Raw genomic sequence first — 18,837 nt, 5'->3', positions numbered from 1 at the left:
ATTAAAACTGATCATTAGCTATGTTTTTCCTCCTTTTCCCCTAAAACTCAAGCCTCTCACATCACCCAAGATAAAACCCTCCTACATACATTCCAAGTAGCTGTTTTTTTTTCTACAGACATTTCTAGCTCTTGAGAGACTCGTTAACCCTTACAGCACAACCTCACAGTTTAAACCAAAAGCATCAACAATATCAACTATCAATCCCATCTCTATTTAAAACAATTCAAAACAACTTCTGGCAGGAAAGCATTAAATCAGACCCTCTAAAACAGACCCCCTTTTTTGAAAGATCGGAAAAATTAAAACATCAATAATGGATGTAGAAAGCTAATTGCAAAAAATGTGGCAACTTCTCAAAAACAAAACATTTTATTAAATAGTTATATAACCAATCCAAACAAATATCTAAAAGCACAAAATTTATAAATCTATCAATTTATCAGTCTTGGCATCTAAATCTAAATAAAACAATAGCTTATATTAAACATAAAGCAAATTGGTTATTTAAACCTCTTAACGTGTGTTATTATCTATAAAATATATCACAATCCATAAGTTTAACTCTTAAAATAAAGCACAACTCCAGCAATCAAAAAATAGTATAAATAGTAGTACAGTAAATAGTATAAAAGTTTAAACAAATTATAAATCAACTTAACCTAAAATATCATGTGTAATATAGTATCTAGTATCTATCTATATCTAATTTCAGTCTCTGGAGGCTTTGATCTTTATATTGCCAACCCGCCCTTCTGGACTTCTGGTCACCAATTTCATGGGTGTCAATTTTTTGCAATCCCAGTCTGTCTGAGGAGACTCGGAGTATTCTTTGGGACTCAAACATGTGTCAATGATTTTGTTCACCTCTTTTAAATCCAATCTCTCAGTATCAAAACCTATGGTATATACTGCTGTGCAGATCAGGTTGTCTCTTTAGAGTTTCTGGGCAGGGCTCTCTTTTTTTTCTGGTCTCTCACCGGACCCAGCAAAACCTGGCTTTTCTGAGAACAACATAACTGTGACAACCTCTCCCCGCCCCCATAGTTTGTCCTAATCTCCTTGTTCCCCACACCTGTCTCAGGGGAAACAGTGCAGCTATCCACCAAGTACCAAAGAATGGGATTTGGGGTCTCACAGTCATGCATGTTGATTCCTCATTGGCTCGGGCCTTTCTTTTTCAAGGTCTGATTTTGGACCACCCTGTTCCTCTGTCATGACAGCTCTCTGTCTCTCCACCTTCGTAGAAGCCTCAGACTGAAATGTCTTTTCTGTAGGTGCATCCTCTGGGATGGATGATGGCACCTTTCTCTGGTTTGTTATGTTGATTTTCTCCTTTGAATTATCACTCTCACCCAAGTGGGCCAGGTAGGCAACTGGTTTCCTCGCAGCTTTGCGTGTTGCAGTTTCTGTTCAGGTCTCCCTGATCTTTTCTGCACCATCCTGGCCCATCAGCTGTAACAGGACCTTTATCCTGGACACTTCAGTGCGATGGTGCTGTTCCAGCTGAGCCAGGTGGTTGGAGGGAGAGCTTATTTGACTCACGGCCTTTTCCCTGTGCTTGAGACCCCATTGTGTCCATCACTTCCCCAGGTGCCTCCGTCTGGTGGTTCAGCTTCGGTCCTGTCCCCGCTTCTTCAGTCTGGACAGTCTGGCCCTGCTGACTCCATTACACTGCCTGGTGAACAATATCAACATCAACAATATCAAACATCAACCCTATCTCTATTTAAAACAACTCAAAACCATTTCTTGCAGGAAAGCATTAAATCAAATGTGTTCGTGACACTTGGCTTCCCCTGAAGTTGACAGCCCCAATCCTAAGCAGCAGGGTCCCTCCAAGGCCAGGTGTCCCTTCCAGGAGTGCCTCCTGTGCCCGTGCAAAGCTCTGCTGCCCTCCCATCCTTTCCAGAGCTCCTGCCCGGCAGCAACGCCCTCTCTACCCAGCCCCACAGCAACAACAAAGCCATGGCTGGAAGGAGGAAAGGTTGGCGGATGCTCTGGATGGCCCACTCCTCCCAACATGGGACCTTTAAGGGCTCCAGGACCGCCACCTCCTCCTCTTGGTGCTCCCACCATCAGACCCTTGGAGGGCCAGACCCCTGGGACTGTAGAGGGCCCCCCTTTGATTTAGGTGCTGCAGCTGCCCGCCGCACCTCCCGGACTCCCCCGTCCCAACGGAGGACCTGCCTGAGGAGGGGGAGAAAGGCAAGAAGTGGAAGATTTGTTCTGGAGAGGTTTGCCATTAACTTCCCCTGTGGATGACAGAGTGTGACTTGCTCAAGATTATCCAGTGGGATTTGAACTCTGCTCTGCAGTCGTAGTCCAAAACTCAGACCACTACATCACATTTGCTCTTTTCTTGTATGCCTTCATGTCATTTCTAACATATGGTGACCCTGTCATGGGGTTTTCTTGTCAAGTTTCCTCAGAGGGGGATTGCCATGACTGCTGTCCTCTGAGGCTATGTGACTTGCCCAAGGTCACCTAGCACATTTCTATGGCTGAGCAAGGAACCCAATCCTAGTGTCCAGGGTCATAGTCCAACACTAAAACCACTACACCACACTTGGCAAGGTTTGTTCAGAGGAGGTTTGCCACTGCCTTCTCCTGCCCTGGAAAAGGAGGATGCCTGAGGAGTGGGGGGGAAAGGGGAAAGCAGAAGGGTTCCTCCCTCGGCTTCCTGTCCGCCGGGGCTGTTGGGCATTGCTCCCCCTGCCCAATGATTTACATTTTTTAAAAAAATAACCGGCTAGTGGGAATGACAAGCGTGTCAAAAAAGACACAAAAGCAAGGAATAAGGAAATAATTCACTTCCATAATGGGAACTACGCATCGACTTGAATTGATTCAGCAACCCAGTGTCGATGCAACTCGCAAACAGGGTTAAATGCAAATGCGAACAGTCCCTACATTAGGATGGCCACATAGTCCCCATCTTTGCTTTAAATATGTATGTGTCCCCTATGCAAAACTAGCCATGTGCTTGATGAAGATGGAATTGGCATTTTAATTTTGGCAGGTTAATTTTAAGCACTGTGTAAATTATTCTATCCCAATGTAAAGAACTAGAAGTGAAGATCCACTTGTTCTTTTGAGTTTTGTTTCATGAACTAGAGAGCTTGGGAAAAAATATTCATTTAGCCTATATCTTCCAGAATCCTCCCAGCCAGTATGACTATGTCAAGAAAAGATTCCTGGAAAGTATAGCTTCAAAATAGTAACTTTTCCAGGCTCTGATCTTCTCATTTTATTCTCTCTTTTTTGTAATCTATATTCATCAACATTTATAATCAAACATAAAAATAACTACTTGGATCTAAAGAATCCTTTGAGGCTAAATACCCCAAAGGTACCTGATCCCATCTGATCTTAGAAACTAAGCAGAGTCATCCGTGGTTATTACTTGGTTAGGAGACTGCCAAAAATATGAGGTGCTGTAGAATTTATTTCAGAGGACAGAATTGCCAGAACCACCTCAGAGTATTCCTTGTCTCAGAAAACCTTATAAAATTCATGGGGTCACCCTAAGCTGATAGGGAGACTTGAAAGTATGCACATGCAAAGAATCCATTGTTCAAGTAGCTTTTGGTCACAGAAGGTAAACCTCCCCTTCCCCAATTTCTGCTGATTGCAACCATCTGTGTCTTGACTGCATTTCTTTTGAACATTCTATATGGTCCCTTAACCCTCAAATGTAGCTTTTAGGGAACATTGGTGGGATGGCAAGAACAGCCCAGCGCATGAAAAGACTGTCACTCATGCATTTCTGCACCCCATTATATTAGGATTTTTATAAAAGAGTAACAAGGGATTTTTAAGAGTGTAGTGACTGGTGGGCGGGGCTTTCCCTGGAGCCCTTGGCGCTCAGAAAAGGAGATTACAAATTTGTAATCATAGCTCCATAAGAGAAGAGCTTTTTTTTCTCATTACTTTTTATTATTTTACACAAATAAAACATAAATCATACATTTGCGATTCATATATCCGCATTATATAGCATTCATTACTTCCTTATTTTTCTCTCAAGCTTTTATACATACATTATGTTATTGTCAGCATCCCTTTTCCTTCCCTATCTTACCTCTCATGATGAAATATGAGAACTTAAATTGTCTTTTAACTTTCTTCTTATCACCCTTCCGAATCTTAAAAGAGAAGAGCTTTTTAAGGCATTGTTATCCAATTACAATATTCCATCCTATTCTTCTCCAACATTCGTGCATAACAGCTCTATCTTGCTCTGTGGCAGAAATTTAATCACAGGACATTTTAATCCATTTTATACCATTAAACCAGGGAGATGCTTGGCTTATTGATTTAACAAACCAAAGATTGGGGCGGGGGACTAAATTGCTGAGTAACACATTAAAATAAAATTATTTTCAGATAGTCAATGCTTGGTGGTCACACAACATATGCTTATCACAACCAGTGAATTGGGAACTCAACTCAGGGCTTCACATATTAAGATGGCTTCAGAAGTTATGCAGAAAATCAGAAACTAGCCCATATCACTTATTCTCATTTCATTTCAGTTTATATGTGTCTAGTCCTCAGACCATTACAAAGACACAAAATGCACAAACAGCAGATAACTAGACAAGGTAGCATCTGAATCATACTGTTGCCATACGTTATACAAAATGAGATTTTAAAATATGGAATTATAACAGAAAAAGAGCATTCTTCTAGTATAAATACCTACAGATGAGATGCATGCAACCTTCAGTTAATAATCTGTTTTGTGCATATAATAATAAAATGGGTCTAAATTAGCATCCTTTCTCTCCTCCCAAATCTTCCTTCCAGAAATGCTTATCACCAGCAGCCTTCATTAGGTGCCAACCATATGGGACTTGAGCATACACGTTTTTTGGCATACACGGGGGGGTGTCCAGAACAGATCCCCCACGTATACCAAGGACCCACTGTATAGGCTCCCATGTATGACAACCAGTAGCAAATCCACCCAGAAATAATAACCATGCTGCTCTTTAAATGTGAGATGAATACTTTGGATCACAGCATCCACTATCCTATCTGGGGTTTCTTATACTTGTTTGTTTGTTTGATTTACATCATCTCACCTTTCACCTAAAATGGGACCCAAAGTTCTAGAAACACAACCTAGATTTAATTTACTACTTAAGAATAAGCAAGAATATATCTTTTTAAGTAATTACTACTGTTTCTGCTTAGTTAGCAGCTAGTGAAAGCAGCTAAAATCCTAGTTTAGTAATTTGTTATATAGACATAGTTCACAGCATACAAAAAAATATAGCTAATTATTCTTTCTGATGTCAGTCTGCCACCATGCTAGTATATGAATAAATTTCTGATGCTGCAGTTAAGGTTTTAATTAAAAGGACTGTGATGACATCTGCTCATACAATGAGCTCAAGGCAATGAGAAGTATCACTGGTGTCTGAAATGCAAAGGAAAAATTATTTCTAGAGTAATGTAAATATTAAGCAGTAGGAAAGAGTGAAGCACTTGATAAAGTAATTTCAGAAAAAAAGGCACACAATCTGTTGAGGTCTATTTATTTAGCAAGTTTCTTAGAAAACGACATAAACAGTTTAAGGGTCAAGTGCAAAGCTTTAAAAAAGAACTCCCAGAATGCCTCAAGATGTGTTGGACTAGAATTCCCACTAACCCAGCTAATAAGCTAAATGGGGTAATGGGGAATATAACTAAACATGTCTGGAGAGCAGCAGATTAAATAAAACCATATTATAGGAAGAGAATGGTTTATACTGTCCTAAAATGGTATTCTCTTGCCCAACTACACAAAAACATTAGAGTAGCAATAACATCAGTGTTTCCTATTCCACAGTTTTCTCTTTCTAATTTTTTTAAATTGTACAGATGCGCTGTTCTAGGATGTACTGAAGAAATCAGAAAAAGAGGAAGTCATCTATAAAGGAACTAGATGAGAACCTCAAGTGCAAAAACATATGCTTAAATGCTAAAGTCGGGATCAACCATGTCATACCATTTCATGCTTCTATATATGGTTGTGAGAGTGGACAGTAAAGAAAGCAGGGGGTAGGGGGAAATCAACTCATTTGAAATGTGGTGCTAGGGGACAATTCTATCAATAACATGGGCTTATAAAAACACATTAGTCTATGAAAATTCTTCCTAGATACCGAAATGACTAAGAGGGGCTATCAGACTTTAGATATATTATAAAACAACATGACTCTCTGCAAAAATTATAATGCCCAGAAAATATGAGGGGAGTTAGGAAAGAGGAAGATCACATTACAAATGGTTTGACACAATGGAGGAAAGCATTTCTAGGAATTTACAAGATGTGAGCAAGGCTTTTGATAGCTATAAAAAAAAACCAATCTTGCTTTTGTTTCACCTGAACCAAGGCGGAAGTGGGATGAATTTTTTTAAGTCATATTAGCTGGGCTCCAATATTTATTTTAAGCTTATTTATGGGCTCTTATCAAGATATCATATTTTACAGAAGTACTAAACTTTATGTTAAGCATGCATTCAGTCTCTCACCGTGTCCGTATGTTGCTGTTATCTTTGTTATGTGCTATTAAGTCATAACCACCTTGAGTTCCTGTATTGGGAGAAAGGCAGGATATAAGAAAATAAATTAAAATAATAATCATAATAATAATAAAGTCAGCTTTGACTTATGTCAACCCTATGAAGGAGAAACCTCCTTAACTCTGGGTGCATCTACACTATAGTGGTCATGCAGTTTGACACCACTGTAGGTGCTGTAGCACCATCCTATGGAATCCTGGGATTTGTGGTTTTATAAGGTCTTCAAAAGGTCTGTAGTCTTCTACATCTAACCCCCTCACCCATCCTAAAGGAGCCTCAGGAAGCAGCAAGGAGCAGCAAAGACAGGTGGGAAAAGACTCCATCTAATCCCCTCCCAGCCATGTGAGTCCATCCCAGCTCCGGCACAGACCATCTCAGCTGCCCCCCGCCACCTTCCAGAGGGTCAAGAGGAGAAACAGCTGGGAAGAAGAGGAATAGACAAGTCATCCACCTCAGCTCCAGAACAGACCACCTAATCCCCCCCCCCACCTCCCAGAGAGAGGAGAGGGGAAACAGCTAGGAGGAAGAGGAAAGGAAAAGCCAGCCATTTGAGTCCATCTCAGCCCCGGCACAGATGACCTCAGGCCCCCTGCCTTGCCTCCCAGGAGAAGGAGAGGAGAAAACAGAGAGGACGGGCAAGGAAAATCAAACAAGGGCCAAAAGAATGATGAGAGACTAAAATAAAGAAGGTCATGAGGGGAGAAGAGAAAAGGAGGGAGGAGAAGGGTAGGGAAACAATCAATTCAACAATAATGGGGGTGGAGACAGGACAACAACTACTGGGCGGCAGCAGTGGTGGTGGGTGTCACTAAAGTGAAGAACAGCACTGACATCATAGCTAACACTTGTTATCACTGAGCACAGGGAAGTGTAGAAAAGTCCTCTTTGTGTAACCCCCCCCACACACATACACACACTTACAAAACCCTATGAGGAGATGTCAAAAGTGCCATACAGGCAGGACAAGAGCACTAACAGAGAGATAGATAGAAACTAAACAATGGTGTTTATCAGACGAGCTCTTAAAGAGGTACTATTCCAGTGTGACTCCTCTAGCAGCCTCCTGTTGCATGCTGGGACTGGCAGTTTTAAGGAGGGGTATTTAGAATTCTCAGGCAGAGAAGTTCAACTCCTTAAAACTGCCAATCCCAGCGTGTAACAGGAGGCTGCTAGAGGAGTCACACTGGAATAGTAGCTCTTTAAGAGCATAGTGTGATAAACATCAATTTCAAGAGCAGTTAAGTGCAGTCAAAAATGACAAAGCAAGCAGTAAATACTCTCAGAAAGACAAACCCCATCAGAAGCAGCACCACACATAAAATAGGGACATGCAATGTGAGAAGCATGAGACAAAGGAAGCTAGACAATAAACTCTAGTGAAAATGGAAATGTAATGCATGAACATAGCAATACTGGAGGTGAGTGAGTTAAAATGGACAAGAAGGGCCACTTTGAATGAGACAACCACACAGTGTCTACTCAGGGAATGAAAAGACAAGAAGAAACAGGTGGCTTTCATACTAAGAAAAGATGTTGCAAAAGCAATCAGAAGATACAATGCAAAATCAGACTAAATCATCTCAATAAGGCTCCATGGGAAACCTGTGAATATCACGATAATTCAAGTATATGCGCCAACCACTGAGGCAGAACAAGAAGAAATTGATAGATTTTACAAAGGAATACAGGAAGAAACTGACAACACATCAACACAAGGTGTCAAGCTGATCATTGGAGATTGGAACGCAAAGGCTGGAAGTAAAGAATAATCAAATCAGTAGGCAGATTTGGACTAGGCAAAAGGAATGAAGCAGGTGAGTGTCTGATAGATTTTTTTGAAACCAACAACCACCAGAGAAAAGATTATACACATGAACATCACCAGATGGCCAACACAAAGACCAAATAGATTATATAACTGGAAGTAAAAGATGGCAAAGCTCCATACTGGTGGCCAAGACTAGACCAGGTGCTGACTGTGGCACAGATCATGAACTACTCATTTCGAAAATAAAAGTAGAACTCAAGAAGAGAACAAAATTAGTTCAAAATTATCATACCAAAATACAATTTAAACAGCATTTCCACAGAATTCATTGACAATATAAGAAACAGATTTGTAGTACTAAGAATAATAGATTGTGAACCGGAAGAGCTTTGGTCTGAAGCCAGGGACATAATAAAAGAAAATGCATAAAGACACTTCCAACAGACAAAAGAAAAGTGAAAAAAACATAGATGACAGATAAAACACTACAAACAAAAAAAGGAAGGAAGAGAAACAAAGCAAAAAGGAGGTAGGAATAAACTATGAACCATACATGCAACAGTAGAACAGCTAGTACACAAAGATAAGGAAAATTACTGCAACAACAAATGTAGAGGTCCAAGCAGGGTTCAGGAAAGGAAGAGACGACAGGGATCACATTTCAAATATAAAATGACTAATGGAGTGTAGCAGCGAGTTCCAAAAAAAAATATCAGCATGTGCTTTATAGACTATAGAAAAGCCTTTGACTGAATATATCATGAAATGCTATGGAACTCCCTTAAAGATATGGGAGTGCCAACACATCTGATAGTCCTAAGGAGGAATCAGTACTCAGGACAAGAGGCTACTGTCAGGACAGAACACGGAGAAACAGAATGGTTCTCAATTGACAAAGGAGTCAGACAAGGCTGCATCCTATCACCCTACCTCTTCAATTTATATGCAGAACATATTGTAAGAAAAGCAGGCTTAGACATGGAAGACGAAGGAGTGAAAATAGGAGGAAGTAATATTAACAATAGGAGATATGCTGACGACACCATAATATTAGCAGAGAACTTCACAGACCTGGAACAACTACTAAGAAAGATCAAAGAAGAAAGTGCAACTGTTGAACATAAAGAAAACAAAAATAATGACCACAGAGAACTTACATACATTCAAACTAGACAATGAGGAAATAGAAATACTACAAGAGTTCTTATAGCTGGGATCAAACACTGATTGGAATGGGGACTGCAGCCTGAAAATCAAAAGAAGATTGAGAAGGGGAGGGTGGCTATGAAAGAACTTAGAAAAGATCCTAAAATGTAAAGACATACAATGAAGCACAAAAGTCAGAATCATGCAAGCCACTGTATTCCCTATTATCATGTATGGATGTGAGAGCTGGACAGTCAACAAAGAAGATAGGAGTAATATCAACTCATTTGAGATATACTGAGGATTCCATGGACAGCCAAAAAGATTAACAAACGGGTCCTAGGGCAGATCAAGCCAGAAATATCCCTAGAAGCCAAGATGACAAGACTAGACTGTCATACTTTGGACACATCATTAGAAGGCATGAAACGTTGGAAAAGACAATAATGTTAGGAAAGGTGGAGGAAAGTAGAAAGAGAGGATGGCCATTTGCTAAATGGATGAACTTTATTAAAGAGACCACAAATATGTGTTTCCAGGAGCTGGGCAGAGCAGTAGAGGACAGTGGGGGCTGGAGATGTCTCCTCCAAAGGGTCACCCTGGGTCAAGATTGACGCGAAGGCAGTTAACAACAGAGACTAGGACCCGGAGCAATGGATGCAAGCTACAAGAAAAGAGATTCCACCTCAACATTAGGAAGAACTTCCTGACAGTAAGGGCTGTCCGACAGTGGAACAAACTCCCTCAGAGTGTAGTGGAGTCTCCTTCCTTGGAGGTCTTTAAACAGAGGCTAGATGGCCATCTGTCAAAGATGATTTGATTTGGATTCCTGCATGGCAGGGGGGTTGGACTGGATGGCCCTTGTGGTCTCTTCCAACTCTATGATTCTTCTCTGCCAAAATGTGCAACCTCTGTCTCTCAAGTCACATTCCCCACCCCTCATTCACTTTGACTCAACTCACCATTTGAGTTCACTCTCCTGCTACCCCAATATTTTCTCCTGATACAATCCCTCTGTTCCCAGAATAGGTAGTCTTTGGTATGGATTGAGCATCACTTCACTGGATAGCAAAAGTCTTATGGGAATATGAATCTCCTTCCAGTATAACGAATGGAACACACCCATCACAGTTGCCAGTTAGCCTTTGCTATGATATGCAACCAAAGTATAGTTTACATTCTTTCCATTATCCTTAAGGCAGCTAGACTAATTTGTGTCCATCACTCTTTTCACTGTTATCACTAAAACAGGAATGTGTGAAGTAATTAACTTGATCAGGAACCTGTCCCCTGAAACAGCTAGGGACATGACATGAGTCACTGATTAATAAACAGATCATTCCTAACACAGAACAGTTTGTTCAAAATGCACTAATTTTTTAACACATGTATGGAGATAAAAGGCATCAGCATCATTAAAAGTTCACTGCCGCTGATTAAGCTGACATTAGAAAATAGCCCTGAGCTCTTGGTGATGCATTAAAAATAATGATTAAATTCTGAGATATGAAGGATTTTTTTTACACTGAAATCTGAGGCAATGATTTTCTTTCACAGAAGTGGACTTTATGTGAAGCGCACCTAAAAATACTGTAAGAATTCGCAATGCTTTATTTTGGGTAACAATACAGTGGGCCCTTGATACCCACTGAGGTTTAGTTCTAGGATCTCCCTTGGATACCAAAGTCCATCAGTGCTCAAGTTCCACTAAATACAGTGGTAAAATTAAATGCTGTCCTCATAGTATGTGGTCCAGAACAAACTAAACACACATATAACGCTAAGTTACTCTTAATATTCCACCAGTGTTTTTTGTGTAAAAAATAATTAAAACAATATAAAATACTGGATTTTGTCAGAAATACAGTGGTTTTAGAGCAAAGTGTGCCATATTATATATAACTCCAATTTTGGTGGAAATGAAGTTATATAAAGTGGTGGGAATTAAGTTATATAAAATGGCAAAATCAAGGCTTGCTTTTTGGAATTTATATAAAGTTGGCCCTCCTTATCCACGGATTTTTTATCCACAGATTGAAGCATCCACGGCTTGAAAATATTCCAAAAAAGTATAAATTCCAAATAGTAAACCTTGATTTTCCATTCTGTATAAGGCACACTATTTTGCTCTGCCATTATATTTAATGGGACTTGAGCATCCACAGACTTTTTTATCCACGGAGGATCATGGAACCAAACTCCAGCGGATAACAAGGACCCACTATATTTTAAAACATATTTTCATGCTGTGGATGCTTGAATAGCTGGCTACAGAAGGCTGACTGTATAACCAATAATCCATAGCAGTTGCATGAACAAATTTCTCTTCTCCAGTTGCAATGCTTGAGCCGTCTAGTTTCTACCACAGCCAGTAAATGTCTGCAGCAGTAACTCCTGGGGCTTGAATGGTGCCTTTAGAGATAGTTTTGGATATTGCTCTGGTCAGGCCTCATCTGGATTACTGCATTCAGTTCTGGGTGCCTCATTTTAAGAAAGAGATAGACAAATCAGAGAGGATTCAGAGAAGAGCAACAAGGATGATAGACATGGGGAACAAAATATAAGAGGAAAACTTGAAGGAGCTGGCCATGTTCAGCTTGGTGAAGAGAGCATTGAAGGGTGACATGATCACATTCTTTAAGTAAAGGTGTTAACTATCTCAGTCACCCAAGTGGACAATTTTGGAATGTTTCAGAATTCTTGCTAAGGGATACAACCTGTATGTGTATCCATGAGATCAAGAATGGTGTAATGCTATTAGTGTTTAACTGTGACTCTGGAGATCAGGGTCAAATCCCATCTCGGCCACAGAAACCCACTGGGTGACTTTGGGCAAGTCACATAATCTTAGCCTCCGAGGACAGCACTGGCAACCCCTTCTGAAGAAACTAGCCTAGAAAACCCCATGAGAAGCTTGCTTTAGGATTGGCATAATAATAATTAATAATTTGTTTTATTTACATACTGCTATTCCAAAGATCATAGCTGTGAACAGCAAGTAAGCTAATTAGCAAGTAAGCTAATTTGCCCCCAACAGTCTGGGTACTCATTTTAGCGACCTTGGAAGGATGCAAGCCTGAGTCGAGCTTGGGCCCTTTTGCTGGTCTTGAACTCGCAACCTTGTGGTTTTGAGTGAATGGCTGCAGTACAGGCATTTAACCACTGTGCCACCAGGGCATAAGTCAGAAATGACTTGAAGGCACACAACAATATACATACATACATATATACATATATACATATACATATATATATATATATATATATATATATCCATCCATCCATCCATATAGTGTGCATACAGGCTTTGTCCTCATGACAATTATTAAAGATGGAAACAAAATTTGGTGAGTTAGTATTTCATTATGAACCCATCTGGAGTGCAAAGGAGAAATAAAGACAACAAATATGCTTGAATTTCCACATAGGAAGAAAATGATCTCACAGTCCAACATGGAACTGGGAAGCAAATGGCAATGAGATTCTGAGAAACGTTATAAAACTAAACCACACTTTCATATCTCTAATAATCGTAAGAGTAAAATGTTCTCTAGACCAAGCCAAGGGACATTCATTCAGATCTGTGTATACGGCAAAAACTGTCTCAGTGTCATCAAATGGACTTGATTCCATCTCCACTGCACCCTGGTGCATCCAAATTAATGTCTAAAAGGGGCTGCCTTCCAGTAAGACATCTCCTGCACAAGCAAAAGTCTGGTCTGTTCAGTGACAACTGTTTGGCCTCATTCTGTACCACAGATCCAACTGGACAACATTTACCAAAACACCCTTGTTATACAATTTATTAAAAGAGTTGCTTTCACTCAGACTAAGCAGGAATGTAGAGAGACTTTAAAGCAGGATGCAGCATAGAGAGGGATGGTTTATGTGTTTTTGCTTAAGAATGCTGGTGCCTTTTTTGCTGTTGCTTGGCTGAAGGCATAAAGAAATAAAGCCATAATCACCCAATAATGCTTCTGGGGGCAGAAGGAAAAAAAATCAATACTAACTTCCTCGGTAGCATTCTTTGTTGTGTTGAGAATCAGGTGCTGGAAGCCATCAGAAGTTGTAATGCCAACAAAGCTTATTACTTACTAATAAGACAGCAGTGAAGGTAGATTTTCTGGATACGATTCATTTTTTATTGTTTCACTACACCTGACCAACATGGACATGCACACAGGAGTGAGTCACTAGGCTTGAATGAATGCTGCTAACATATTGATTTGATTTGTTTTAGTCAAACGCAGTGCAACTAGATGGCAAATCTTTTCAAAAAGAAATCAGGCTACCCAGTTCCCTGGAAAATTTATCTATGTATTTAGTTTATATCCTGCATTTCTCCCAAAATGGGATTCAAGAATTTTTAAAAAGATCAAGCTAAAACATTAATTTACAAAAGTTTTAAAAAATTAAATAAATGTTATTTTAAAATTTGAATAAAAAAAGTTTAAAACATATTTAAAATGCAGTTCCCAATAAAAGCCTTAAAAATACAGCACACCACTTTACACACACACTACTGATTCAGGGCCAAAGAGATTTTTTTACAACATTGCCACCACTTCTATAGCCTGCTTGTTCCTCCTACAGTTAATCCCAAGGTATTTTTACTGTAGACATCTTTATTCTTCTGACTTCATATTTTGCTGAATTTTATTTTTACTTCAAAGACAAAGCAGTGTTAGTCTGGAAAATCAGTATGCAAAGGGAGCTTGTAGCACCTTTGAGGCTAACTGAAAGAAAAGAAGCTGGTAGCATGAGCTTTCATAGACTTGAGCCTTGTGGGGGAAGACCAGAGAGTGGACAGATTATATTCATTATATATTTATTATTTCTTCCTTCTCTGATACCATTTCCTCAGCCAAACAGACTTATTATAGATCACTATACAGTACTGTACATCACTGATTCGTGCTAATTCCCGGTGTCCACAGAATCTCTTCTCTACTTTTAATATTCTTCTAAAGCCCTCTCTTTCACCTCTTCCTCCATCCTTTTCTGATTATGATTTTACAACTTTTTAAAATACCAAACTAGAAACGACCCATTCTTCTCTCCCTGCTCCCAAACCCTCCTCATTTACCAACATATCAAATGTCCATTTGTTCTAATTTTCCTCTTTTTCCTCTGTCTTGTTAGACGAGTTATCCAAAATGTTCAAGTCTTCAAATCCTTCAACCTGCTCTTTGGATCCTGTTCCTTTTCACTTTACCATTACCATTTTCCCCACTTTTCTCCCTTTCTTTTGTCATGTTATTTTAATCCATCCCTTTTTCTTCAGTTCATTTCCTCCTGAATTTACGGTAAGTATGCCTTGGTCTCTCCAATCCTCAAGAGGTCTTCACTCAGCTCATCCTCTCTTTCTTGCTATCGTCCTATTTCATTGTTGCCTTTCCTCTTGAAAGTACAGTGGACATTTGTTATACTGTGGCTTGGTTCCAAGATCCCTTGTGGATAACAAAATCCATGGATGCTCAAGTCCCATTAAATATAATGAAATAGCAAAATGGTGTCCCTTATAAAAAATGGAAAATCAAGGTTTGATATTTGAAATGTATACTTTTTAAAAACATTTTCAAACCGTGGATGCTTGAATTAGTGTATAAAAAATCAGTGTATAAGAAGGGCCAACTGTATAGGAATGTGCTGTTCACGCACAGTACCTCACTTTCCTTTCTCAGCAGACTTCTATACTGGATCCTTTGCAGTCTGGATTCAGCCCTTAACATTCTACACAGAGAACTCTCGCAAAAATAACAGATGACCTCCTTCAGGCTAAGTCTTTCATTTTTATTCTCCTTGATATTTCTGCAGGCTTTGACATGACTCATCATGCTCTTCTGTTAGATTCACTTCATGACTTAAGGTTCACTGATTCAGTTCTCAGCTGGTTTTATCTTATCCCTCAGGTTGATCATTTAATGTGGTGGTTGGTGATCATGCATCCTCTTCCTTGCTCCTTTCAGTTGAGGTTCCTCAGGGCTCCGTTTTGAGCCCTTTGTTGTTTTTTCTTTACACACTATCTTTAAGTAATCTTATCAGTTTGTATATGGGTTTCAATATCACATTTATGCTGATGATACTCAACTGTACCTGAATTTTCTTCAGAGGATGAACATTAAACACAGCATGCCTTTCCTGTGTATCTCAATATGGATGCTTCATTGCAGCCTTAAACTTAAGGAGCCCTGGTGACGCAGTGGTTCTATAATGCACCCACTCATTCACAAACCACAAGATTGTAAGTTCAGCACCAGCCAGGGGCTCAGGATCAACTCAGCCTGGGATCCTTCCAAGGTTGCTAATATGAGTACCCAGCTTCTAGGGGGCAATTAGCTTACACATTGTAAACCACTAAGGGAGTGCTTAAGTGCACTGATAATTAGTATAGAAATGTATTTGCTATTGCTATTAATATAGCAAAGACAGAACTACTCATTTTCCCCCAGAACCTTCCTTATATTATATACGTTCCATCCCTGTCAAGAATGTTCCCATCTATCATGTGAAAGAAGCATGGAGTATTGGCTTTAACTTTTCCTTGTCCTTTGTTCTTCGTATTGCAGCTATAGCAAAGTCATTTCTTTATAATACCATTAAAATTAGACCTTTCCTGTCTGCTTCCTCTGCCGAGACTTTAGTCCATGATTTAGTCATTTTCTGTCTCAGTTACTGTAATCGTCTTTTGCCTGGTCTTCAGTTATCTCATCTTAGTCCTTTTATTTCCACTATTCATTCTGCCACTAAGATTATCTTTTTGGCCCATTGTTTTGATCATGTTACCCCACTTTTGATATCCTTTCATTGGCTATCTATTCCCTCTAGGATTCAGTATAGTTGCTTGTTCTGACACTCAAGGCCTTGCATAACGTAGCTTCCTCCTTATCTTGCAGGTCTTGTATATTCTTACCAACTTGTTAGAAATCTGTGCTCTGGGAATACTGAGCTTCTCATCCAGCCAAGGGTGTCCTCCTCCCTGGCTAAAACTTTTGGAATTTCAAATTAATACTTTTTATTTGTACTATAATTTATTATCCATTTTATTCTGTATTTTGTGTTTGTGTGTGAAACCTTTTTTTTTGCATTGTTTTTTACTATTGTATTCTAGTATTGTATTTTAGTATTTTATATTGAAGTAGTTATTAATGTTTTATTCTGCTGTAAAATGCCATGTACATTAATGGTACTATATAAACAACAACATGAACAATCTAATTTACAATAAAAATAACATACATTCCAAAACTTTTAAAAATAGAAAGAAAAGAAAAAAGAAGAGAGAAAAAAGGACAAATAATTTAGTAGGGTTGCCATAATTTCTTTACCACCAAACAGGAACAAAATGTAGAAAATGCAGGACAAAATTTAGGTCAAAATGTAGGATAAATGTAGGACAAAAATTACCCACGGGCCCCCAAATGTAGGGCATTCAGGAAAAATGGAGGACACAACCAACTAGAAGCCAAAAGCATTCATATTTTGTTAAAAAACATTAATATAAATCCTTATATTATAGAGATCTTTTTGTACCTCTGAGACTAAATGCATTTAAGGAAGCAGACTTTAGGAAAGCTTATGCTGCCAACGTCTTTCTTTCCGTTAATAATAATAATAATAATAATAATAATAGAATTCAAAGACATAGAGATTATGGAGCACCTCTGAGACTAAAATGCATCTGAGGAAGTGCAGCAAGAGGCAGCGGTGGAGGAGGACCAGGGTTTGATCCCTTCCTTGGGCATTAAAAAACCCACTGGGCTAATCACACTCTCTCAGCCTCAAGGAACGCACTCCCTCGGAGGGTGACAGAGTCTCCTTCCTTGGAGGTCTTTAAACAGAGGCTGGATGGCCATCTGTCGGGGATGCTTTGATTTGGATTTCCTGCATGGCAGGGGGTTGGACTGGATGGCCCTTGTGGTCTCTTCCAACTCTACGATTCTATGATTTGATGATTCTAAGGGAAGGCGAAGGCAAAGTACCAGGCCTGCTGGACCTCCTTGCCACCCACCGTGGCACCCAAAGGGAAGCAGTGGCAGTAGGTATAGCCCCAGCCCTCCCCCAAGACCCAGCGAGTCTTACCAGTACTGTGCCTTGTCAGATATCTCTCATGCACGTGTGCGCAGATTTGAATAGAAAAGCTTCTCCTCTTCTGAGCCTGGCCAATGGAGATGGAAGAGCTGGAACATGGGTCTAAATGGGACGAGACATTCCCAAATGCTAAAAAAAGGGCAATGTCCCGCTAGAATCTGTGATATGGCAACCCTGGAGAGGGAGAGAGAAAGATTCTAAAAGTACTAAAAACTATAACCACAAATTATCACATTGTTTGATGATAGAGTCATGTTAGGGTTGCCATAAATCAGAACCAACTTGAAGACATGCAACAACAACCATCTATTCATCATCTTATACAGGTTTTCTTTTAACATACCGCAAAATATAAATTTTAATTATACCACCTTTTCCCTACCCATCCATATGAAGATTAGGCCCAAAATTTAGGCCCACCTTCATATATTTTTTATAGGCTCATCTTCTGTCTCTAGTTTCAGAAGCTCTTTATACACTCTTTAAATCACATGGTCATCATCTTTACACAACTCTAAATAAAACTCATTTTCTCTAACCTCTATGGCTGTATTTCTTTTGTCTTGATTAAATCTGTCTTTAAGCTGCATATAAGCAAAACAATTAAGATCTTTACTTTCCATAAGATTGATTTAAACTTCCAGCTGTCTTGTTCAAAATACAAAAGATCATCATAAAGCAACCATCTCCGATGTTAACCCATTCTTCCCTTAAAAAGGCTTCCTGCAGTTAGGTGGCTACTACTGTCTTAGGAAAAAGTCTCTATTTGTACTTATACCTAATACAATTATTGTTAAATTCAGCATGTGCCTTATGTTTATCATACTTAAGCTAACCATGCTGAACAGACCTTAAATTGTGGCCTTTGAGTTCTAAGAGTCTTACTTCTCTAAGCAATATCCATTACTTCAACCATACAAAACAACAGGCCTAATAATACAATTTGACATTAGGGGCTCCCAAGCCACCCTTTCCTTATCATTGTTCAGTGTTTTAGATTTTATTCTCAGTTTCTTTGCCTGCCAGATAAATCTAGAAATCTCTTTCTGCCTTGCACAAAACGTATTCCATTTCTTATAACAGGGATCATTTGAAAAAGAAATAAATGCACTGGCAAAACATTTGCTTTTATTACTGCCATTCTACCCAAAAGAATTACATTCACAAAGAATAACATTTTATTATTATATAACAACTGTGACACGTCTGGAAAGAAATTAAAAGAGACTTAGAAAAATGGGGGAAGTTAAATTTAT

The 18,837-nt window shown here is 39.3% G+C and overlaps 1 long non-coding RNA gene across 1 annotated transcript; it reads right to left on the bottom strand.

Annotated features, from left to right (window-relative positions):
• Window positions 1-447: 447 nt before the first annotated feature.
• On the bottom strand, window positions 448-17,748 carry LOC121927727. Its single transcript, XR_006103316.1, has 3 exons — window positions 17,573-17,748; window positions 4,085-6,586; window positions 448-1,678 (listed from the first exon to the last, which is right to left on the bottom strand). It is a non-coding gene; the product is annotated as an uncharacterized LOC121927727 (long non-coding RNA).
• Between the last annotated feature and the right edge of the window lie 1,089 nt (window positions 17,749-18,837).

This window comes from Sceloporus undulatus, chromosome 4 (genome assembly GCF_019175285.1).
Source record: "Sceloporus undulatus isolate JIND9_A2432 ecotype Alabama chromosome 4, SceUnd_v1.1, whole genome shotgun sequence".
Taxonomy (NCBI): domain Eukaryota; kingdom Metazoa; phylum Chordata; class Lepidosauria; order Squamata; family Phrynosomatidae; genus Sceloporus; species Sceloporus undulatus.
The sequence above is the reverse complement of the archived record's forward strand: the minus strand, read 5'-3'. Positions and strand labels throughout refer to the sequence as shown.